Genomic DNA, 24636 nt, shown 5'->3' with positions numbered 1-24636 from the left:
GTAATTTCTCTTTTTTAACTAAAAATATGTATTTAAAGTGGCAGTTTGACAATGAAAACTATAATTTTTCTTTTATATGTTCCAGTTAGAACTTGTGGGCACGTGGCATGTTCATTGATATCTATTAGTCTTTTACTTTTCCCTTGGAGTTGAAACGCAAAGTCTGGGGAAAATTAAGAGAAACTACCATAGTGATTAAAATATACTCTATTCTTACCTACTAAATGTGTGTTAATTTATTTAAGGAACCCCCCTTCCCCATGCCTTAAGATACAGTTTTGGTGTACAACTGGAATTTTTCTTCTTTTTCTAAAACACTTTAAATATCTTGAAAATGAGACAACTGGGAAATGGAAAATTTATGAGATGTGGTTTTGAGAATAAAAGCCAACCTTGTAATTGACTCACCCCTCCCCCAACCCTTTAAGATCTCTTACTGCAAAGAGATGGGGTTGTTTTCATATAGGAACCTTCCTTCTGTTGTAAAGTGAAGTTTCTGCTTATGATATTTGCAGATTTAATTTATTGTTATAATTTTTGTTATTACCATGTGATTTTTTACATGGATTTTTTTGTTTGTTTTGTTGTCAGTTGTGGGGCTTGAACTCTGGGCCTGGACTCTGTCCCTGAGTTCTTCAGCTCAAGGTGAGCACTCTACCACTTGAGCCACAGTGCCACTTCCTGTTTTCTGGTGATTAATTGGAGATGAGAGTCTCATGGATTTTCCTGCCCAGGCTGGCTTTGAACCATGATCCTCAGATCTCAGTCTCCTTAGTAGCTAGGATTACTGGGGTGAGCTATTGGTGCCCATCTTTTACCTGGATTTTTAAGACCAAGAAACGGTGTAGAAATGCTTTTTTGTCTTAAAAATTTTTTTTGGTGATAGTTTTTGTCTTTTGTTGTTGTTTAGTTTTTTGTTTGTTTTGCTTTTTTTGTGTTGGTACTAAACTCAGGGCCCTGTGCTTTTGCTTGGCTTTTTTATTTTGCTCAAGGCTGACACTTGACCACTTGAGCCACACTTCCACTTTTTTGCTGATTATTTGGAGATTAGCTCTCTAATTGTTTACTCAGGATGGCTTTGAACCTTGCTTCTCAGATCTCAGCCTTCTGAAGAGCTAGGATTACAAGTGTGAGCCACCAGCACCCAGCTTGATACTGTATATGAACTTGGAGCTTTGCTATATAGTTGCTTGACTTCTTGAGCTCTTTCTATCCTTGTTATTTTTGAAATAGAATATTGCTTTTCCTCCCAGGCTGGCCTGGATCACAATCCTCTTATAGATACTTTCTGACATTGTGTGATTTACATCACCATGCCCAGCTACTAGTGGAAATTGGATCCCACGTCTGAGCTGGCCTTAAACCTTGATCCTCCTTATCTCTGACTATTGTGTAAAGTAATTAAGATGATACCTGTGATCCACTGGCACGTGGCCAGGCTGTAATCTTTAAGGTAAGATTTAGTAATGTATATATAAAGAAAAGAGTTGCAATATACATAAATCAATAAATGTAATATGAGTCACATGACCATCTTAATAGATGTGAAAAAGCCTTTGACAAAATGCAACATCCACTTATGATAAAAGCTCTGGAGAAGCTAGGAGTAAAAGGAATATACCTCAACATAATCAAGGCTATCTATGACAGACAAACAGCCAACATCATACTAAATGGTGAAAAACTGAAACCATTTCCTCTAAAATCAGAAGCAAGACAAGGATGTCCACTCTTCTCTTCAGTATAATAATGAAATTCCTAGCCAGAGCAGTAAGATGAGAGAAAAAATAAAAGGGGATCTAAAGAAATAAAGCTATCCTTATTTGCAGATAACAATTTTTTTTTTAAGAGAAAGTAGTAAGCCTTTATTTTGTTTTGCAAATAAATCTGAGTTGACTGCTTCTGGGAAATTAGTCAAAAAGACTGAATCCCATATCCTCATCTGATTCCTTCGACTCTTGGCTTCAGCCTTGGCTGAAGCCGTGGCAGCAGCAGAAGCAGCAGTGGTGGCAGCAGCCACAGGAGCAGCAGCCACAAAGGCAGATGGATCAGCCAAGAAGGCCTTGACCTTTTCAGCAAGCGGGAAAGTGTAGTCAGTCTCCACAGACAAAGCCAGGACCTGCTTGTACCCATTGATGATAGAATGAGGCACGGGGTCTGCAGACAGACACTGGCTACGTTGCGCACACCCTCCAGGAAGCGAGAATGCAGAGCATCCTCAGTGATGTCAAGCACTTCGGGGTTGTAGATGCTGCCATTGTCAAACACCTGCTGGATGATCAGCCCAAAGGAGAAGGGAGAGATGTTCAGCATGTTCAGCAGTGTGGCTTCACTGGCTCCCACTTTGTCTCCGGTCTTTATCAGCTGCACATCACTCAGAATTTCAATGGTGCCCCTGGAGAGCTTGGTGGTGATGCCCAGAGCCTGGAAGAAGGAAGTCTTCTTGGGCCCCAGACCAGTGTTTTGAGCTGGCACAGTGACTTCACATGGGGCAGTGGCACCAGCACGGGCAGCAGCAGGTACTTGATTGACCAGCAGCATGTCTCTCATCTCAGTAAGGTCCTCCTTGGTGAACACAAAGCCCACATTCCCGCGGATACGAGGCAGCAGTTTCTCCAGAGCTGGGTTGTTTTCCAGGTGCCCTCGGATGGCCTTGCGCATCATGGTGTTCTTGTCCATCAGCACCACAGCCTTCCCTCGGAGGGACATGTGGAACTGCTGCATTTGCTTGGACCCCACATTGTCTGCTCCCACAGTGAAGCATTTTGGATAATCATCCAGAAGTTGGATGATCTTAAGGAAGTAGTTGGACTTCCAGGTCTCCCTGTCTTCCCTGGGCATCACGACGGTGTGTCCGGGATTGCCATGTAGGGTTTAAAGATGATGTCACTTTCACGAGGACGCCTGATGAAGGAAGTCAAATAACATAATTCTATACTTAAGGACCCTAGAGACTCCACCTCCAAGCTTCTAGAGCTGATTAATAAGTGGCAAAGTAGTAGGACACAAACTTAACCCACAAAAACCAGTAGCTTTTCTGTTTACCAACAATGAGCAGAAAGAGAAATCAGGGAAACAATTCCATCTATAATAGCCTCAAAAAAAAAAAAGTAGGAGCTGTGCACTGGCAGCTCAGGCCTATGATCCTAGCTACTTAGGAGGCTGAGATCTGAGAATTACAGTTCAAAACCAGCCTGAGCAGGAAAATCAGTGACACCCTTATCTCCAATTAACCACTAAAAAACTGAAGTGGCACTATGGCTCAAAGTGGTAGAGCACTAGCCTTGAGCAAAAGAGCTCAGGGACAGCACCCAGGCCATGAATTCAAGACCCATGACCAACCCTCTCCCCCCGACCCCCACCCCTTCCACCTCTCCCCCGGGCAAAGTAGGAATAAACCTGACCAAGGACATGAAGGATCTTATAGGGAAAAAAATAAAACTCTGAAGAAAGAAATTAAAGAAGATATCAGGAAATAGAAAGACCTCTCAGGTTTATGGATTGGCAGAATTAATATAATGAAAATGTCCATATTGCCAAAGGTAATCTACAAAATCAGTGTAATACCCATCCGTGTCATTTTTCAACAAGATAGATAAAATAATCCAAATATTCACGTGGAATCATAAAAGACCTTGAATAGCCAAAGAAATTGTAGGCAAAAAAAGCAATACAGAGGTATCACAATATCACAATTCCATACCTCAAACTTGAACTACAGAACTATAATAACAAAAACAGCTTGGTACTGGTATAAAAATGGGCTCAAAGACCAGTGGAAATAGCTGGAAGACCCAGAAATAAATCTAGATATTTGCAGTCATTTGATAAAGGAGCTAAAAATATATGTTGGAAAAGTGGCAACTTCTCCAGCAAATGGTTTTGGGAAAATTGGACACCCATATGTAGAAGACTGAAATTGGATCCCTGTCTGTCATATTGCACTAATTAATATCAACTCAAAATGGATCAAATACCTCAGCATCAGACCTGAAACTTTGAAACTACTACAGAAAGGAAATAGGACAAACATTAGAACTTACTGGCATAAGCAAGAACTTTGTGAGTAGACTTCCAGGGTCTCAGCAAGTAAGAGATTCAACAAATGGGATTGCGTCAAACTAAAAAGATTTTGCATAGCAAAGGATGTAGTTACTAAACTAAAAAAGACCATCTGCAGATTGAGAGATCTTTATCAGCTATACTTCTGACAAGGGCCTAATATCTAGAATGTACAAGAAGCTCAAGAAGCTAACTGCTCCCCCCGCCCCAAGAAAATAATAAAACAATAAATGGGGAAATGAGCGAAATAAAGACTTTTCAGAAGTAAGAATGGCCAATAAACACATGAGGAAATACTCTACTTTCCTAGCCATAAAGGAAATGCAAATCAAAACAACATTGAAATCCCATCACAACCAGTAAGATTAGCCATTATTATGAATACAAACAATATCAAATGCTGGCCGGTATATAGGGGATAGGGAATCCTATTGTACTCTTAGTGAGAATGTAAACTAGTGCAACCATTTCGGAAGATAGTTTGGAGATTCTTCAGAAAATTAAACATAGAACTATTCTATGATCCAGCAATATCCATTCCTGGGCATTTATCTAGAGTATTGCAAGTCAAGATATGATAAAGACATCTATGTTCTTTGCTGAACTATTTACAATAGACAAGGTATGGAAATAGCCCAGATGCCCTACAATGGATGAGTAGTAGATCAAGCAGATGTGCTATATATAAACAATGTAATTTTACTCATCCACAGAAAGAAAAACATTATGTCATTTGCAGAGAAATAGACAGCCCTAGAAAAAAAAGTATGTGTTTAGTAAGTCAGGCTCAGAAAGACAAATAGCACTTTTTTTTCATATGTGGAAGCTAGATCTAAAATACATACATACATACGTACAAGACAACACATACAGGATTTTATACATATACAAACAAACTGACTAAAGGATAGCCTACTTAGGGGAGAAGTACAATGGTGTAATTCATTTTGTTAAACATAACAAAATAAATACCAGGAAGCAAGACATGTTCAGGGGTGAGGGCAAAGTGGTGGGGGATAGCACAGGAAGGGCAGGGCAGGCAATAGGGGTGACAGTCAGCAGCATTGTCCATGTAGTAGTGTTCCTTGTAAACACCCATGGACTTCAGCCTTGATCAGCAAATGAGGTTTCTTTGTAAAACAGTCCAAACAAATACACTTTAGTTTCAACAAGTATTGTAGGCCAGGCCCTCTACCAGCAAAGAAGGAGACTGCACAAAGGCTTGCTAGGATTCTTCCTTCTTCCTTCTTCCCTCTTCTGTCATCTTCTTCCTCCACCCCTCCTCCTTTACCTCTACTATTTCTTCTTCCTAGTGTCAGTCCTGGGGCTTGAACTCAGAGCCTAGGGGCTGTTCCTTAGCTTTTTTGCTCAAGGATAGTGCTTTACCGCTTGTGCTACTGCTCCATTTCCAGCTTTTTGATAGTTAACTGAAAATAAGAATCTTATGGATTTTCCTCCCCTAGCCAGCTTTGAATCTCAATCCTTAAATCTCAGCCACTGGAGTAGCTAAGATTACAGGATTACAGGTATGAGCCACTGGTTCAACTTGTGAACCAAACACGCACACGCATACACACGCACACGCGCACACACACACCGTGCCTGAATGTAACACACACATACACACGCACACACACACCGTGCCTGAGTGTAACACACACACACACACACACACACACACACACACACACACACACACACACACACACACGCTCGCACGCGCATGCGCACACCATGCCTGGGAGCTATCCCTGAGCTTTCTGCTCAAGGATAGTGCTCTACTACTTGAGCCACAGCTTCACTTCTGGTATATTGCTAGTTAGTTGAAGATAACAGTCACATGGACTTTTCTGCCTAAGTTGCTTTAGACTACAATCCTCAGATCTCAACCTCCCGAGTAAGTAAGATTACAAGCATGAGCCACTGGTGTTTGGCTGTTATAAAGCAGTGGAAACTGAACATTGTTGCTCAGGGTGCCTGGTAGGAAGCAAAAGTAAATAGATAAAAAAGAGGGATGATCAGAAATGCAACTTTTGGTGTTGACAAGCTAAGTGGATACTTTTGGAGGAGAAGAGGAACAGGTAAAGGAAGTGACCTCTTGAGAAAGAGGTCTTAGGGGATTCCTCTCCTATGTTGGGAGGGGGTGCTTCACCGCCCTTATGATTCTTTAGCTCCTTATACTGAGGACATGTTCCTGGTAGGGGATGAATCAGGTAGAACTGTGTTCCAAGATGTAGCTGGAAGCATATTGTGGCCCTCCTTCCTCTTGGGGCTCTGAATGAGTGTGTTTGGGGCCTGGGAGAGTGTGTAGATGGGAGAGCGATGGAGCTTAACAGCCAGTGCTCCCATCCTGAGGAAATTCCAGGTTGTCTTAAAGAAGCCACTGACATTGCTTTAGGATAGATGGAGGAGGAATGTTTTGGGGGGTGGCGGTAGGTTTGGAGAGTGAGGAACATCTTTGAATTAACCAACAGCTCTGCTGGGAACTGATGGGAGCCTGGTCTTTGGATTGTTGGGGAGCAAGACTTCCATTTTTGTCTCTTTCCATAGGACCCCAGGAACTGTGAGATTGCAGGGTTCTCTTTGATCATCCTCAGTTCCTGCACCATGGTGTTGTGTTATGTTGTGGGATGCAAGTTCACCGGCCTTAGTCCCTTCTTCCCTGCCCCCTCCCCCCCCCCCCCCCATCTTATAGTGACATTTGTGCCCAGAGACATAAGGCTGGACACTTTCCTGGGCCAGACTGGGAAAGCAATCATTTCCTGGAAGAGACCTCGGTTGAGTTGTAAAATGTTCTCCCTTGAACAGAGCCCATGCTATCAAGTTTTATTGGTGCTCTGTTTATCTGGAGCCCTTGGGAATCTGCAGCTAGCTCACTTGCAAATGGGCCTTTTCAGTGGATTGTATATATACAGTGGACTATGTTTTCAGGACCTATGGAAGTTTAAAATTACAAGTGCATCAGGTGCCAGTTCATGCTTGGAAATCCTAACTGTTCAGGCGGCTGAGATGTGAGGATCAAAATTCAAAGCCAGAGATGAAAAGTCTCCAGTTAATCAGCAAAAAGCCAGAAGTAGAGCTGTGGCTTGAGTGGTAGAGGGACAGCCTTGAGTGGAAAAACTAAGGGGCAGCAGCCAGGCCCCTGTTCAAGCCCTAATTCTGTCAGAAAATAAGTAAATAAAATTGCATGTGCTTTTCTTGAGGCCCCATGCTAAAATTTCACGTGCTTTCCTTGGGGATTCACATCCTCAGAAGATCTTGGAAATTGATTGCACAGAGGTTTTTCCTGTGGGATGGTAGTATGTGATTGCAAGGTGGAGCTCTGTTTGGGTTGATGGTGACCATGAGACAGAGCATGTGTCCCTGTTGTCCATTCTCAGGCCTCAGACTGTGTCTTTCCTGTCTCAGATGGAGTGTGAGGTAAAGAGAGTTCAGATGGACTTGTGCCAGGCTGATTTAAGGACTGACACTTGCTCTGTCACTAGTTGGAGAAAAGAAGCCACAAAACACAATTGTTGGCCAGGTCCCAGTGGTTCACACCTGTAATTCTAGCTACTCAGGAGGCTAAGGTCTGAGAATCTTAGTTCAAAGCCAGAGTGGGCTTTTAGCTGTAAGCAGCAAAAAGCTGTTGCACAAGTGGTAGACTAGCAGCCTTGAGTGAAAAAGCCATGTGAGGGTAGGAGGCCCTGAGTTCAGGCCCCAGTACCAGCACCAAAAACAACAATGACAACAAACCCTCAACTCATTGTCCTAGCTAGGCTGGCTTTAAGAATCAGCAACTGTCACCTGGTTGTAGGAGGTAGGGTTGAATGATGGGATGTTGACCTTTAAGGTGACTGTGGAGCCAAGAAATGAGGAGAGGGAGCACAGTGCTCGGGCCCCATATGGCTTCACCCAAAAGTGGATTCCCAGGAGATACTGAGAGGAATGCCCTCTTTGAGCTTCTGTACCCCATGCTCCTTGTCTTAACCCCGGATCCTCCTCCATAGGTCCTTTGCATTCATCTGAGGGAACTCAAGCATGGATACACTTTGAGCCCTGGTCAGCCTCATTCTGCACTGAACTTTCCTTGGACCTTCTTTGACCTCAGCTGGTGCTTCTGATGCTTGGGGTTAGAAATCACTTGCCTGCCTGTGCTTTGGATTTTCTCAAAGAGTTGGACTGGGGTAAAGCTGTGTGTGTGTGTGTGTGTGTGTGTGTGTGTGTGTGTGTGTGTGTGTGTGTGTGTGTGTGTGTGTGTGTGTGTATGCACATGTGCGTGTGTGCTTGTACTTGTGTATGTGTCCCGGTACTGAGATGAACATTGTCCCTTGGCATTTTTTGCTTAAGGTTGGTGCTCTACCACTTGAGCCACAGCTCTACTTTTGTTTTTTGCTGGTAAATTGGAAATAGTAGCTAGGATTATAGGCACAAACCACCAGTGCCCAGTGTCAAGCTACTTTAAACACACAATGAGGGGCATCTGTCTAGCTTGGATCAAGCTGACCCTCCAGCAAGGCTGGATCAGGACTCTGGCTGTCTTCCAGTAATAGAGGAAACTTTGAACAGTCCAGATGACTCAGTTCTGTGTGTTGGGTCCTAAGGACACCGGGCTGTGCAGAGCTGTTGAAGGGAAAGCTGGAGGGAGAACAGGAGGAGAACAAGGGGTCGGCTTATTCAGGTCTGCAATCTGTCGAGGAGAGTTACAGAGAGATGTGTGTAGACTAGTTGTGTCCATGTAAAGAAACTCAGATAAAAGAACTCAAGCTTCTGAATTCCTTTACATGGAGTTATACAAGAATGAGCTACAGACTTTGGGCCTGGGCACCTGGAAGCATGTGGCTGCCATTCATTAGGAGGGCCATTTAGTGGGTTGGGTCAAAGCTTAGAGCATCAATGTGAGCACCATGCCCTCTGCATGCCACATAGACACCCTGCTGGAGTGGCTGGGAAAGGAGAAGCATGTAGATCAAGGCATTGCTGGGTATAGAAGCCTGATGTGGATGGATGGCTGGGCTGAGTGAAAGCATGGGTTCTCTCCATCTTTTGAAAATAGCACTCACGAGTCTTGTCTTTCAGCCCATCAGCCCCCTTCCTCTAATAGGCTGTTGCATGTCTAGGCAGAGTGCACACTGAGCCTGTGTACCTGGTTTCCTCTTATTTGTTTTGTTATGCTTTGTGCCAATACGGAGGCTTGAACTAAGGGCCTGGGTGCTGTACCTTAATTTTTTTCCACTCAAGGCTGGGGCTCTGTGACTTGAGCCACATCTCCATTTCTTGCTTTTTAATGGTTAATTAGAGATAAGAAATAGTGCTGGGCACTGGTGGCTCATGCCTGTAAACCTAGTTACTCAGGAGGCTGAGATCTGCTGATCAGGGTTCAAAGTCAGCCTGGGCAGTAAAGTCTGTGAGACTCTTCTCTCCAAATAACAATCAGAAAACTGGAAGTGGTACTCTTGCTCAAAGTGGCAGAGCACTAAACCTGAGAAAAAAGAGCTAAGGGGCAGCACCTAGGCCCAGAGTTCAAGCCCCATGACCACCCTCACCCCCTTGGACACACACACACACACACACACACACACACACACACACACACACACACACACACACACACACACACACACACACACACACACACACACACACAGAGGAAAGTCTCCTGGTCTTTCCTTCCTAGTTTAGCTTCGAACCTTCATCCTCATATCTCAATCTCCTGAGTAGCCAGAATTACAATGGTGAGACACTGGACACTTGGGAGGTAGTGGCAGGAGTTTGAGATTAGCTTGAGAAAAATTAGTCAGACTTTAATTCAAAAACAAAATAAAGCTGGGCACCAATGTCTCAATACCTGTTATCCTAGCTACTCTAGAGGCTGAGATGTCAGAACTGGTTTTTGAAGTGGGATTGAGAAAGAAAGACTTTGAGATTCTTATCTTGCAAGTAACCACCAAAGAGCTAGAAGTAGAGGTGTGGCTTCAGTGGTAGAGCACCAGCGTAAGAGAAAAAACTAAGGACCATGCTTAGGCCCTGAATCGTGTTCAAGCCCCAGTATGGATGATGGATGGACACACACACACACACACACACACACACACACACACACACACACACACACACACACACACACACACACACACCTCTACCTCAAACAAAATCCAAGAGCTGGAGGGCAACATTGTGTAGTTCATTTTTCAAGACTCTGGTTTTGATATTCACTATTGGAGGGAAAAAAAATGGAAGAGGAGGATAAAATGAAAATGGTTTATTTGGTTCATAGTACTGGTGGCTGGGAAATCTATGATGGGTGACCACATCTGGTGACGGTTTTCATACTGCTTCAACAATGGCAGGAAGCCTAAGGGTAAGTAGATACCTGCAGTATAGGTTGTCTGTGTTACAATGTAACTAAGCTGCTCCCAGGAGAGCCAGGACTCAGGAGAAAAAGATATTCATCCATTCATGAGTGCTCTGCCTCCATGATCCAAACACTTCCTGTAAAGCCCAGTTCCCAACACTGGGACCAAGCCTAACTTGAGTTTTAAGAAGGCCACAACCCTAGGCAAGTCCCATCAGGAAGGTTGAAGGTGGTGGGGAAAGGTGGGCTGGAACTCTGGCTCATGCATTGAGGCAAATGTCCAAATGTGGATTCTTCTCCCTGGGAAAGACTATGCTATGCCTCTGAAGTCTTTCTTCTGAACAAGCCATCAGATCACTTTGGATAGTCTTTCCTACTAAAAGTCCCTGGAGGAAGACTTTCAATTATATCACAGTGCATGCCAAAGGATACTAGATCTCTTTGAGTTAAGACTGGGCTATGGACCATGAGAGAGGGCGTCTAGCCAGCTTTTCTCTTGTCTGAGTGATTCTACAAATGGGCCCTAGTATCCAACAGGTGGTATAATAATAATAATAATAATAATAATCTGTGTATTGGGCAACAGTAGTTCACACTCATAATCCTAGCTTCTAAGGAGGCTAAGATCTGAGAGTCACAGTTTGAAGCTAGCCTAGCCAGAAAAGTCCATGAGATTCTTTTTTTTTATTTTTTATTGTGAACATACTGTACAGAGTGGTTACAATTACATGAGCAAGATAATGAGTACATTTCTTATCAAGCATTGCAGCCTCCTCCTTTGTTTATCCTTCACATCCCTTCCCAGCCTCCCCCTGCCCCCCCCCCCCCCAACAAAGTTGTAAAGTTCGTTTTCGACATGACAACTTGTACTTCCCATTGTTGTAACGGGTCCACCTGTATCCTTAAAGGACTTATTTTTCCCCTTCTCCTCCACAGATTATACCGACATCAAATACAGTGAAAGCAGGGGATATACTGTGGGGGAGGGACATACAAAGCAACAAAGAAATAATCTTATAAATGCGTTAGAAACAAATGCATGAAAGAAAAAAACATTTAAATACATATCTTAGGGTTCATTTTCCTAACATCACATTATCTGACCTTTTCTGCTTGACTCATACATATACTAGATATTGCAAGTAAGGGAAACCATGGGACCTATGTTTCTTTGGGCCTGGCTTACTTCACTTAATATAATTTTTTCCACGTCTTTCCATTTCCTAACAAATGGGGCAATGTCATTCTTTCTGATGGAGGCATAGAATTCCATTGTGTATATATACCACATTTTCTTGATCCATTCATCTACTGAGGGGCATCTGGGTTGGTTCCATATCTTAGCTATGGTAAATAATATTACAATAAACATAGTTGTTCTGGTAGCTTTAGTGTGGTCTTGTTTGTAAATCTTTGGGTAAATGCCCAAAAGTGGGATTGCTGAGTCATAGGGGAGCTCTATGTGAAGTCTTTTGAGGAACCTCCATACTGCTTTCCAAAGTGGTTGAACAAGTTTACACTCCCACCAACAATGCAGTAAGGTTCCCTTCTGTCTACATCCCCTCCAGCATCTGTTGTTGTTGGAGTTCTTGATTATAGCAATTCTAACTGGAGTGAGGTGGTATCTCAATGTTGTTTTGATTTGCATTTCTTTTATGGCTAGGGAGGTTGAGCATTTCTTCATGTGTCTATTGGCCATCCTTCTTTCCTCTTCAGAGAAGTTTCTCTTTAAGTCTTTAGCCCACTTATTTATTGGGCAGTTGTTTCTTTGAGGATTTGTTGTTGGGGGATTTAATTTTTTGAGTTCCAAGTATATTTTAGATACGAGACCCTTGTCTGTTGTATGGCTAGTGAAGATCTTCTCCCAATCCGTGGGCTTTCTATTGATCTTGCTAGCTATGTCCTTTGCCATGCAGAAGCTCTGCAACTTCATGCAATCCCATTTGTCCAACCTTTCTTTGATTTGTTGTGTTTCCGGGTCTCTATTAAGAAAATTTCGGCCTGCCCCAAGGAGACCTAGGGTTATCTCTAATTAACTAGCTAAAAGCCAGAAAATTGAGGTGTGCCTCTAGTGGTAGAGCACCAACCTTAATCAGTTTAAAAAGCCCAGTGGGAATGTGAGATCCTTAGTTCAAACTCCAGTACTAACATGTGTGCCTGTGTGCATGTGTGCACACACATCTGTGTTTTCTTCTCTAGCAAATGATTATGTTTACATTACCTCCCCTGCTTCCTTCTCCTCCCTTTCTTCCCCTTTCCTACCTCTTCCTTCATCACTGCTTCCTACCCCCACGTTGGAGGGACAGTAAATGAAAAGTGGCTGGTGTTTTTGGACTGCTGACTGATCTGGGCTCTGAAAGATTCATGTAGATTATTTTTGTTTTCAGCCTGAGTTCTACAAGGTCAACACTGTGATGGCTTTGTATAGTCAAGGTCACCATAGGTCAGCATACATGTCTAAACAGGATGGGACACCTTCAGACCCCTTTAATGAGAGAGTCCTTAGTGTATCTTTGTTTTTCTTGGGCCAGAGACAGTATGGTTTGCATTTACCTTTTAAACGGGGTGGCAGACAGTTCCTTCTCCAGCTAGGGTAGGCCCATGTCTCCAGTTCTCACATCTCCTTTTTGAAAGGGGTAAAGATAAGCACATAGCTATCTGTCACTATTAAAACACCTTCTGTGGAATTAGGAATGAGATCTGATGGACAGCCACCAGGATTTGGTATTCAGATTCAGAGATTTTTTTTTTTTTTGGTCGGTTGTGGGGCTTGAACTCTGGGCCTGGGCGCTGTCCCTCAGCTCTTCAGCTCAAGGCTAATGCTCTACCACTTGAGCTACAGCACCACTTCCGGTTTTCTGGTGGTTTATTGGAGATAGAAGTCTCACGGTCTTTCCTGCCCGGGCTGGCTTTGAACCGCGATCCTCAGACCTCAGCCTCCTGAGTAGCTAGGATTACAGGCGTGAGCCACCAGCGCCCGGCTTCAGAGATATTTTTTAAGTCCAAGTAGCACAAAGTTCTTGCTTGACTCCCTTCCATACCCCACTGGTCCCTTTCAGGAAGTCATTAGGTCCATCCATCTCCCAAACATAACCTCATGCTTGCATTATATTCCATAGAAGTGGCAACAAGCTTACATTTTAAAAGTAATAATACAATATTTTCTTGTTCTGGTACTGGGGGTTGAACTCAAGGCCTCATGCTCTTATTGCTTTTTGCTCAAAATTAGTACTCTACTACTGAGCCTCAGCTCCACTTCTGGCTTTCTCCCCCCCCCCTCCCCCCCTCCCCCCCACTTTCTAGTTAATTGCTGGTAAGATTCTCACAGACTTTTCTGCTTGGACTGACTTCAAATGCAGTCCTCAGCTCTCAGCCTCCTGAGTAGCAAGGAATATGGGGATAAGCCACCAGTTCTCAGTTCAATTTTACAAAGTTTTTAGACAATTTAAACCATAGAATGAATATTGTTAAACTGTCAGTTCCTTCCACTTCTCTAAGACAAGTTTGATGTCTTTTTCTAAGCTACTTTAACCTTAAAACTTTTTTTTTTTTTTTTTTTTTTTGGGTCCGGTTGTGGGGCCTGAACTCTGGGCCTGGGCGCTGTCCCTCAGCTCTTCAGCTCAAGGCTAGCGCTCTACCACTTGAGCCACAGCGCCACTTCCGGCTTTTTTTCTTTTTGCTTATATGGTGCTGAGGAATCGAACCCAGGGCCTCATGCGTGCAAGGCAAGCGCTCTACCACTGAGCCACCTTCCCAGCCCCTTTTTTTTTTTTTTTTTTTTTTTTGCCAGTATGGTAGTTTGCTTGAATTTAGAGCCTTGCTACCACTTCGATTGCTTGCCACCTGTTTTTGTTTTTTTTTTTTTTGTATTTTGGTTTTCCTTCCTTCCTTCCTTCCTTCCTTTCCTTCTTTCTTTCCTTCTTTGCTGATTATTTTGAAGATGGAGTCTGGGGGCTTTCTGCCTGGGCTTGTCTTGAACCACAATCCCACAGACCTGAAGTCTACTGAGTAGCTAGGATTAAATGTGTGAGCCAGACTTTATTTGAAATTTGTTTTTCTCTTAATATGGCAACAGATTAAGTCTTCTGTTTGAGGACTGATTATCTAATAATAACAGTATTTAATATTGAGAGCTGTGTTTTCCCAAACCTGCTCATGGAAGTTGTGCTTATTTAAACAGGCATAACTTTACACAATCTGTAAGTAGTATGAATGAGAAGAAAGAAAAAGCTCCTCAAGTTTAATACCTGAAAAATACAGAATGAAGAAAACCTCTTAAAATAATCCTGTTGACTTCTAATGAATGGATCAATATTTCATATTTGGGTTCCTAGATGCATTTGAATACCTCACTGTTGAAAGAATCAAACCAGGAAATAGATTATATAATGTGGGTGATTTATGAAGAAGTAATACAAATATCAAAATATCAACCAGATATTTTTACTAAATAGAAAGGGCCTAGTATCTTCATTGATACATTGGTGGTACTACATATGTATATTTTAGTATTTGTTAAGAGTGTATCTTGTTTTATGATTTCTAACTTTTAAATGGTCTGCCACCATTAATGAAACTGCTGGCCATCTGTGAACCATGGTGCCTTGGTAAGAAAGCATAATAGGCCTACATTCCAGACTACAGCTCTGTCTTCATTTTCTCATTTTTACTTGAAGTGTGTGTGTGTGTGTGTGTGTGTGTGTGTGTGTGTGTGTGTGTGTGTGTGTATGTGTGTGTGTGTGTGTGTGTGTGTCCTGGGACTTGAACTCATGGCCTGGGTGCTGTCCCTAAGAGTTTTTGCTCAAGGCTAGTGCTCTACCACTTGAGCCACAGCTCCATTTCGGGGGGTATTTTTTTGGTGGTTAATTGGAGCTAAGAGTTTTAGAGACTTTACTGCCCAGGCTGGGTATGAACTGCCATCCTCAGATCTCAGCCTCCTGAGTAGCTAGGATTACAGCTGTGAGCCGTTGACGCCCAGATTGCTGTTAATATTTAAGAGCTCACTTAGTCTCATGCAGTTTGGAAGTACTGACTACACCTGAGAAGGCTGGCTCTTGAGGGATGCCTGTGTTTAATAACTGACCAATGTATCCATAGATCTCTTATACAGAGTACCCATTTGTCTGTCTCACTGTGTCTAGACGCCGAGGTCACTCAACCTTGGGGACAGGGATTTGTTTGGAGACATGACAGTATCATGGTATCTAGTTCATGTTTATGAAACTATACCTGATGGCATTTAAAATTAAATTTTCCCTCATGTTGACTTTTTGTGGGGTGTATTCATGCATGTGTATGTGTGAGAGAGAGAATGAGAGAGTAAAAAGGGACTTTAACTCAGAGACTCACATTTTTGCTTGGAATTTTCACTCAAGGATAGCCTCTACCACTTGAGCTACACCTCTACTTCTATCTTTTGGTGGCTAATTGGGGAAGAGTCTCATGGACTTTCCTGTCCAGGCTGGCTTCTAACTGAGATCCTCAGATCTTAGCCTCCCAAATGGCTAGGATTATAGACTTGAGGCACCAGATCCTTTAGATGACTGAAGTCACTTAGACATTTGAAATACAGAGATAATAAAATACCTATTAAACTTTAAGGACACCACTAGAGGTAGGATAACATATTTTGTGTGTGTTATTGCTATTATTGTTGGTCATGAGGCTTGAACTCAGGGCCTGAGTGTTTTTTCTTAAGCTTCTTTCTTACCTCTTCCCCCCCTCCCCCCCCTTATTTAAAGCTAGCAGTCTACCACTTTGAACCACAGTGCCACTTCTGGTTTTCTGGTGGTTAAGTAGAGATAACGAGTTTCATGGACTTTCCTGCCCGGACTACCTTCAAACCATGATCTCAGCCTCCTGAATAGCTAGGATTATAGTCATGAGTTACCGACACCTAGCAAGATAGCATTTTAATTAGCTATGATTAATTAGTTAATATCTATGTCTAAAAATAAACATTAGTCATACAGCCTAAATATTCCTATTAATTTTGCAGTCAATTAAACATCCTTGCATGAGATTGCTCTGTGAGTCTTTAAGAATACAGGAAATGAAGTTGAAACACAGGGAGAACTTCAGTTGGATAAGATGCTGTTACTGCTTTTAAGGCACTATGTACTTTAAAACCATTTAGAGTTAATATGTGGATTCATTGATGAATTTAGATGAAATACTTTGGAAAAATCTCTTGTGCATGTGACTATAATGGAAAGATGTGGTGGGAGCAGGGGATCCCATAACAAAGAACAAAGAACCATAAACAATATCACCACACTATCAAAACATACATAGGTGCAGCTGAAGTAACCTGAACACTTTACCAACCAATATGAAAGGATGTTAGGATAATATAAACCTTGAAGTGCAGTAATATGTTCTCTGGAAGACAAAATGTTTTAAAGATACCAGATTTTCCCAAAGTGCCCAACTTTTCAAATCACCTCAATCAGTATCTCAGAGGGACTTGTTGAGTGTCTTTGGACAAAAATGATCCGCTAAGATCTTACAGGAGCATAGGAAAAAACAAAGGTATAGTAAGTAAAGTTTTGAGTATGATATGTGGTAAAAGAAGATATCTATTATGTTTTAAAATATATATACTGGTGTGTCATGCCTGAAAGACTAGCTGCTCAGGAAGCTGAGTCTGAAAATTGTGGTTTGAGGCCAGCCCAAATGGAAGGTCCATGAGATTATTATCTCCAATTAGCCATCCAAAAGCCGGAACTCGAGCTGGTGGTAGATCACCAACCTTGAGCAAAATAGTTCAAGGTACAGGTCCTGGGTTCAAGCCAAAGTGTGAAGTGTGTGTGTGTGTATGTGTGCGTGTTCGCACGCGCGTGCATGTATATGTATATGTATGTTAAAAAGCTACAAAGCAGGTTGGGCGCCAGTGGCTTATACCTGTAATCTTAGTTATTCATGAGGCTGAGATCTGAGTTCAAAGCCAGCACAGTCAGAAAAGTCCCTGTGAGACTCTTATCTCCACTGAGCCACTCAAAAACCAGATGTGGAGTTGTAGCGGTAGACTGCTTGAGCAAAAGAGCTCAGGGACAGAGCCCAGGCCCTGAGTTCAAGCCCCACGACCAGGAAGGGAGTGGGAGCTACAGTGCTAAATATATATGCTCCTGCTCCAAAATGATGAATATGAATAGAAGAGGAATGAGACAAATGAATTTCCTGAAAAATGCTTATAGATGGTAAGTAAATTTAAAAGTTTCAGTATTGTTAACCTTGCATATTGTTATGCAAGGTATTATGCATGATGAAGCCTAGGCTGGCCTTGAACTCCAAATCCTGCTTCATCTTCAGTAGTGCTAGAATTTAGGTTTCAACCACCATGCTTCACTAGTTTGGAATGTAAATGTTTCCCTAGCTCTTATATGTTAGGGTCTTAGTTCGCAGACAATGGAACTATTGAGAAGGGGATGGTCCTTAAGAGGAAGTTAGGACCTTAAGAGGAGGAAGTTTGATCATTGGGGATGTGCCCCTGAAGGGAATTCTGGAACCCATGTCTCTGCCTGCTTTGTACTTCCTAGCCATTATAAGGTCAGCATCTTCCTTCACCGTGGACTCCTGTCATAATAAACTTGGCTGCTACAGGCCTAGCACATTGTGAGCAAGAGACTGTGCACTGGAATCAGAAGTTCTGAGCAAAATCTTCTTTAAAAAAATGCGTATTAAAGATATTTTGCCACAGTGATGACAAGCTGACCAACACTTAAGGAAATGAAAAATAGTTTATATTCTTAGCAATGAATACAAAAGTTATCTTGCAACCTTTGTAGCCTAGGATATTCACTTCTAGGACTCTTTCCTGAGAAAAGAGAAAAATTTACACATAAGGCTGTTACTGGTGGTTTTATTTGATGCACAGTTAGAAATAATCCAAGTGCTGAATAACAGGGAATTCTTTAGTACATTTTGAAAGTTATTCAAAAATATATTTTGTTTATCTGAAAATATCACCTTTTCACTGGACACTGGTTGATCATACCTGTAACCCTAGCTGCTTAGGAGTTTGAGGTCTAAAGATCATGGTTCTATTATCATACCAGGCAGACAAATCTAGGAGAGTCCTATCTCCAATTAACAAGCACAAAGATCAAATGAAGGTGTGGCTCAAGTGGTAGAAATCCAATCTTGTTGAGTAAGTCAAGAAAGAGGGTTGAGGCCCTGAGTGCATGCATACACATGTGCACATACGTACATGCACACACCCTATATTAAGTAAGTAGTGATTTAGCAAAACCTTCTTGATGTGATATTTATGTATAAGGATATGGCAATTTTGTTGTCGTTGTTGTTTTTTGTTTTGGTTGGTCATGGGGCTTGAACTCTGGGCTTGGGCGCTGTCCCTGCGCTCTTTAGCTCAAGAGTGCTCTACTGCTTGAGCCACAGTGCCACTTCTGGTTTTCTAGTGGTTTATTGGAGATGAGTCTCACTGACTTTAGTGCCCGGGCTGACTTTGAACCGTGATCCTCAGATCTCAGCCTCCTGAGTAGCTAGGATTACAGGCGTGAGCCATCGGTGCGCGGCTTAGGGAAATTTTTTTATAATATAATTTTTGCCTGTTCAACCAAGATATATACTAAGTGCTTATTAAAAACCAGAAAGTGGGCCAAATGCATGGGATGTTTTTCACTATGTGGAGGAAGTGTATAGTTCCAGGGAGTTGTAATATATTATTAATACAATAGTATGTTATTATTTTTTATTTACTTATTTTTTGACAGTTCTGGGGCTTGAACTCAGGTCCTGAGCACTGCCTCTGAGCTTCTTTTGCTCAAGGCTAGTGCTCTACCACTTTAGCCACAGTGCCACTTCTGGATTTTTCCATTTATGTGGTACTGAGGAATTGAACCCAGAGCTTCATGCATGCTAGGCAAGCACACTACCACTAAGCCATGCTCTTAGGCCAGTATGTTATTATTAATAATGAAAGGCCCAACATGCTAAATGACTCTAATCTAGTAACAAATAGTGTTTGTGTCAATATGTAGAGTGTATATATTATTTAGGAAGTCAGAAAGAAATGTACTAATATTTCAATGGTAGTTTTGTCTGAGTTAAAAGCATGACATATATTTTTGTTTCTTCATCATGCTTTCTAGTGCTTTCTCAATTTTTGAAAAAACTGATTTAGGATTAATAATTGTGCTTCTTAGACATGTCCCTGGTAGCTGTGAATGAGTTGGGATTTAAAGCCAGGTTCTTGGGCTGTTAATCACAAAACCATGTGACATGTATAGTAAGACACAGACATTTCCTATCCATAAAGCAGCTGTTTGACCAGCAGCTAGGGGTCAGAGCTACCATGAGCCCTCCTGAGCCCAGCCCCATTAGGATGGTGGTAAAGAGCCATTAGGAAGCAGGCTTGGAAGTTGTGCTGGATCAAGGCTAATTTAAATCAGCAATAAAGCTTTATATTGGTTTATTTGCTCCTGGAAGGACCATCTCCTCTTGTCCTTGTGACAATTAGTGAGTTTATTCGAGTCAGCAGTTTGAGAAGATGGAAGAAGGGCTGAGGATTCCCTCTGCGGCTTGTTAAATTGAGGCTTCTCCATGGTCTTTCCCTCCTCCCATTTTTCAGCTAAATGACTGATCGCATTTCTCAAATGCTTGGTAAGAAATGTAATCATTACCTTGCTCACGTAATTGTAACCTTTCTGTATAGTATTTTCACAATAAAATCTTATTTAAAAAAAAAGAATTATTTCTTTCTTTTGGGTAAAACCAATGCAGAAAAATAAGTCCTGTGAACTTAACATTAGCTGATGCCTCTGTTCTCTTGATGAGTAAGTACTCTGTTCCCCCAGGATACTCCAACAAAATACGGAAGTTGAGAGAGTTCTGCCCAGGCCCTTTTCTCCTCCTGCCCAGGTCTTAGGCCAGGTATTTTTGTAAAAAAAAACAAAAAACAAAACTCTTTGTAAACCCCTGAGACTGTGCAACCATCCAGATCTTGAAGATGTCAAGGTTCAGGAATTCATTATCTGGTTTGTGTTTTTATTCTGGGAAGCCAGAAGATGGGTCACCCAGCCCGTTTGATATTCATGTGACTCCAGCACTTTGGGTGTCCAGGGGGAGACTGACCACAGCTTGCCTGTGCTTCCTGAAGTGGCTTCTCCTTACACGGCATGCCTGGCACCAGCCACATCTGCTCTTGAGTGGGGGAAGGGGCCTTGCATGAGTTTTACTTTATTACTAATCACAAGTCCTCTCTCTGGTTACTTAGGTTTCCTTGTGTGTCAGGGGAGGACAGCGTTGTTTTCAGGGCTTCTGTGTATTATACACTCATTGCCAGTGGAGGAAATGTGTTTGTGTGTGTGTGTGCACACGCATGTGCGTGTGTGTGCGTGTGCGTGTGTTGCCCCTTCCCCCCAGTCTGAACGACACATGTTATTTATCACTGGCTTCCTTGAGGCTACAAAGAAAACTCTGTGGGTCTTAGCCATGTGGCCTGACTCAGCGAACATGATTGAAACTCAGAGCTCCCTTTTTCCTCCATTTCCTTGAAGCCAGAGCTGGGCTGCCCTGTGGGCAGTGCTGGTCACTGGTCACTGAGTGAGGAGAGGCCTTATTTAGGCAGAAAAGAAATTACTCCTGGCAAGAGGCCTTACAGATCTCTTCTGCTTGCCAGAGCTGGCTGACTCCTAATTACAAACACATGGGCCATTCCTTGTCCTGTGGATGAGAGCTGTGTACACCCCGCCCCCAATGCCCTGTTTCTCATCAAGGAAACTAGTGTGACATATAGCAGCCCAGAGGACAGCCATCTCAGGTGGGTGACCCTTGGCCCCTCCCAAGTGTGCCTGCTGGAAATGTTTCCAAAGTTGGAACCTTGGGATTTGGTTAGAGTTCATCTGTTTCTGTTTCCTACTGCAACTTGATAGACGTCTCCCTTGCCTTTCTGTTCTTCTTTTTGGTGTGGGTGTGTGCCTCTGCATGCAAAAGTGTGTGCAACATGCTCTAATACTATGAGTTGAACTCAGAGCCTGGGCACAGTTGTTCCTTACCTTCTTCAGGTAAAGGCTGGTGCTCTACCACTTGAGCCAGACCTCCACTTCAGTTTTTTTTTTGGTGGTTAATTGGAGATAAGAGTCTCATGGACTTTCCTGCATGGGCTGGCTAAGACCCTAGGATTACAGACTTGAGCCACCTGCACCTGCCACATGCCTGCACTATGAACAACTCAGATTGAATTCCTAGGTCTGCCATTTTCCTTGTGGCTCTGTGCATTTGTTTACCTGCCAAAGTGCCGTCTTCTATCTGTAAATGCCAGTTACAAGGTCTCTCTGGCAAGGGAGCTAGGCAAGGTTACTTGGGAAATATGTGAGGTTCAGAGTCTGTTAGGTCTCCTGTAGGTATGATAACATTAATGCGGATATACAGGTTTGAGGCTGAAAGTTCTTGCTGTCCCTCTCTTCCTTTCTCCTTCTACCATGGGGAGAAGGCGTTGGACTGTTGGTGATGCTGTGCTTTTACCTTTCTATCCTCCAGAACCCTGAGCCAAAGTTAAGTTTTATTCATTGCAAATCACCCAGTCTTGGGTATTCTGAGCTTAGCTTGGGAAGGTAGAGTTAGGCTGAAAGTGACTGAAGCCAGGTGAGGATGAATGGTAACAAGGCTTGAGGATCTCTTAGGGACCCTCAGTTGAGTCCCACATGGGTCCATAGTTAGAGAAGTTAAGAGATGTGAAGCCACACTGATTTGGAGTTCTGTGAGTGCCTTTCTCCAGGCCCAGACTTAACTAAATGTACTCCTGTCATTCCTTGTTATTTTGAGGATGTGGGTTCCTGAATGTCTATCTTTTGATGGAGAAAAATTTCAAATGTAAAAGAGTTGGTAGGCAGATCAACAAAAAATACTATATACTCAGACTAAACTATTATTAAAATATTGCATTGGTTTTCTTTGCCCCCCCCCCCAAGCTATACATTTTATTAATTCTTTTCCTTTTTAAAAAATTTTTATTGTTTGTTTTTGGTGCTGGTACTGGAGCTTGAAGTCAGGGCCTCTTGTTCTTACTTGGCATGTTCCCTCAATGTGGGTGCTCTATCAGTTGAGCTACACCTCCACTTCAGCTGTTTTTGTTTCGTTGTTTGTTTGTTTTGGTTCCTATCTTGGAACTTGAACTCAGGACCTGGGCTCTGTCCCTAAGGTTTTGTTTTTTTTCCTCCTTCAAAGCTAGCACCCTACTACTTGAACCACAGTTTAAGTGGTTAATTTTGGTGGTTAATTGGAGATAAGTGTCTCATAGACTTTCCTGAGATCTGATCCTCAGATCTCAGCCTCTTGAGGAGCTAAGAGTACTTGGATGAGCCACTAGTATCTGGTTGACTTCCAGCCAGATGGAAGTCAGCCAGATGCTGGTGTTATCTGGAGATAAAAATCTCATAAAACGATTTTTGCCCAGGCTGGCTTTGAATCCCAATTCTCAGATCTCAGCCTCTTGAGTGGCTTGGATTACAGTCATAGGACTCCAGCACCAGACATATTTTCTTGAGCACTTTGAAAAAACATTGACATCTTAATGCTTCCTCACCCCAAATTGCTGTTTATCTAGCTTCTAAGATTGATGACTTTGTCTCCCTGATGACATAGTCATTCCTATATGGAAAATTTATAGTCATTCCATGATATTATCTAAGGATTATTTGATATTTATCTTCCTGTAATCTTACCCAGAATCTGTATTTTATGTTTTCCTCCTCAGACCAGGGTTCCCATAGGCATCCACTCAGGCAAAAGTGGTTGTTAAAATTTTGGGCTCTAAAGGAGCCATGCCTTGTCTTCTTAGCAGTGCGACATTGCCTATTTGTGAAGCATGGGCAGTTTTCTTGAAGGTGCATATTGTGAGTTCATTCCACTGCTCCCTCCAGTGACTTCCTGGCATCCTTGCTCTTGGATTTTTCTCTCTTGTGCTTGAATGTCTGTGGCCAGAGCTCTTTGTTGAGTGAGACTGCATTTTCTGACTCACCCTCCTGTTGGTGGCCCTCCGATGAGGTCCATTTTGTAGACGAGACTGAGGCCAGGAAAACACATCCATCTTACCAGACACTGGGTTTGCTTTTATTTCATAGTTGGTAGATAATGGATTTTAAGTGCACCAAAGCAAACATAAGAAAAGAATGTAACAGTTAGGTATTTTTTTTTTTTAGTAAAAATGAAGCAAATTGCAAAAACAATTCCTGTGTTTAGACCTACATTGCTTCAGCATCCCTTGATCTAGCTGGCCCTTCCTTTTTTTCCACAACCACAGATGTAGACACACATAGGCATGCACACAAAGACACACATTCACAGAGATATAGATGTGTACTTACAGACACGTGCTCAAAGGTTAGTGCCTGCCTTGCCTGGGCACCTTTTGGGGAGAAATCTGAGAGTCAGGGCAGCTGGGTGTAGGGGCAGCTTTGTGCAGACCCAAGGGTGACAGAATCAGCAACAGCTATGATTAAGTGCTGATCTGTGCAAACCCAGGGGTGACAAAGTCAGCAGCCCAGGAGTAGTGTTTGGGCATCTGTGGTGGAAATATTTTGTTCAAAAGACATATATTACTGCTCTGTAGATATCTCCTCTCACTCCCATCTCTCCCTGTCACCCTGTGGCTGTGTCATCCTTGTCTTAGGGTAGAAGCGATTTGGGGCCAGCTCTGGGCACTTTCCCTAGGTCAGATCCAGCAGGCTCCAGGCTGATATGGAATAAAGATTTCAGATTGACCCCAGAATTAAGTGATCTTTCTGGAGCAGAAAAGAGTACCATTCCTCATTTATTTTGTTTGTTTTGTTTTTTTGGTGCTGCGGATAGAAACTCAGGGCCTTGTGCATGCTAGATAGGCACTCTACCACTGAGTCACATTCCCCAGCTTAGCGGGTCTACTTTTTAGCCATATTCATCCCAGGGAAGGACTGAGCGGCAGGATTAGAGGCAGGATTCTGAAGGATAGGAGAGCCAGGGCTTCACAGAACCATTCACAGGCTCTGCAGGAGGAAGTCATCTGTGCAGTAAGAGTTGAGTTGCTTAGTTGAGAGATCAGAGGTGATGTTCTTGTGCTCTTGCTGTTTGGGTCAGAGGCTAGGCCTCCCTGAGCCTACTTGGTTCTTTCTGTCTTTTTGTTTGTTTGCTTGTTTGATTTCTGGTCCATCCACACAGAGCCACAAAAGCTTTTTTTTGGTAGCAAATGCTTTACTCAGTCACCCCAGAAGGCTGTTAGGAATGATTTAGACCTCATAATC

General features: G+C 42.7%; 1 pseudogene; it reads right to left on the bottom strand.

The window, feature by feature from the left end:
* Positions 1-1836: 1836 nt before the first annotated feature.
* LOC122113640 lies at positions 1837-2850 on the bottom strand (annotated as a pseudogene).
* Between the last annotated feature and the right edge of the window lie 21786 nt (positions 2851-24636).

Source organism: Dipodomys spectabilis, unplaced genomic scaffold (assembly GCF_019054845.1).
Source record: "Dipodomys spectabilis isolate Male_0828 unplaced genomic scaffold, ASM1905484v1 ptg000098l, whole genome shotgun sequence".
In the NCBI taxonomy this organism is placed as follows: Eukaryota; Metazoa; Chordata; class Mammalia; order Rodentia; family Heteromyidae; genus Dipodomys; species Dipodomys spectabilis.
Note: the sequence above shows the minus strand (reverse complement) of the source record. Positions and strands in the feature narration are given on the sequence as shown.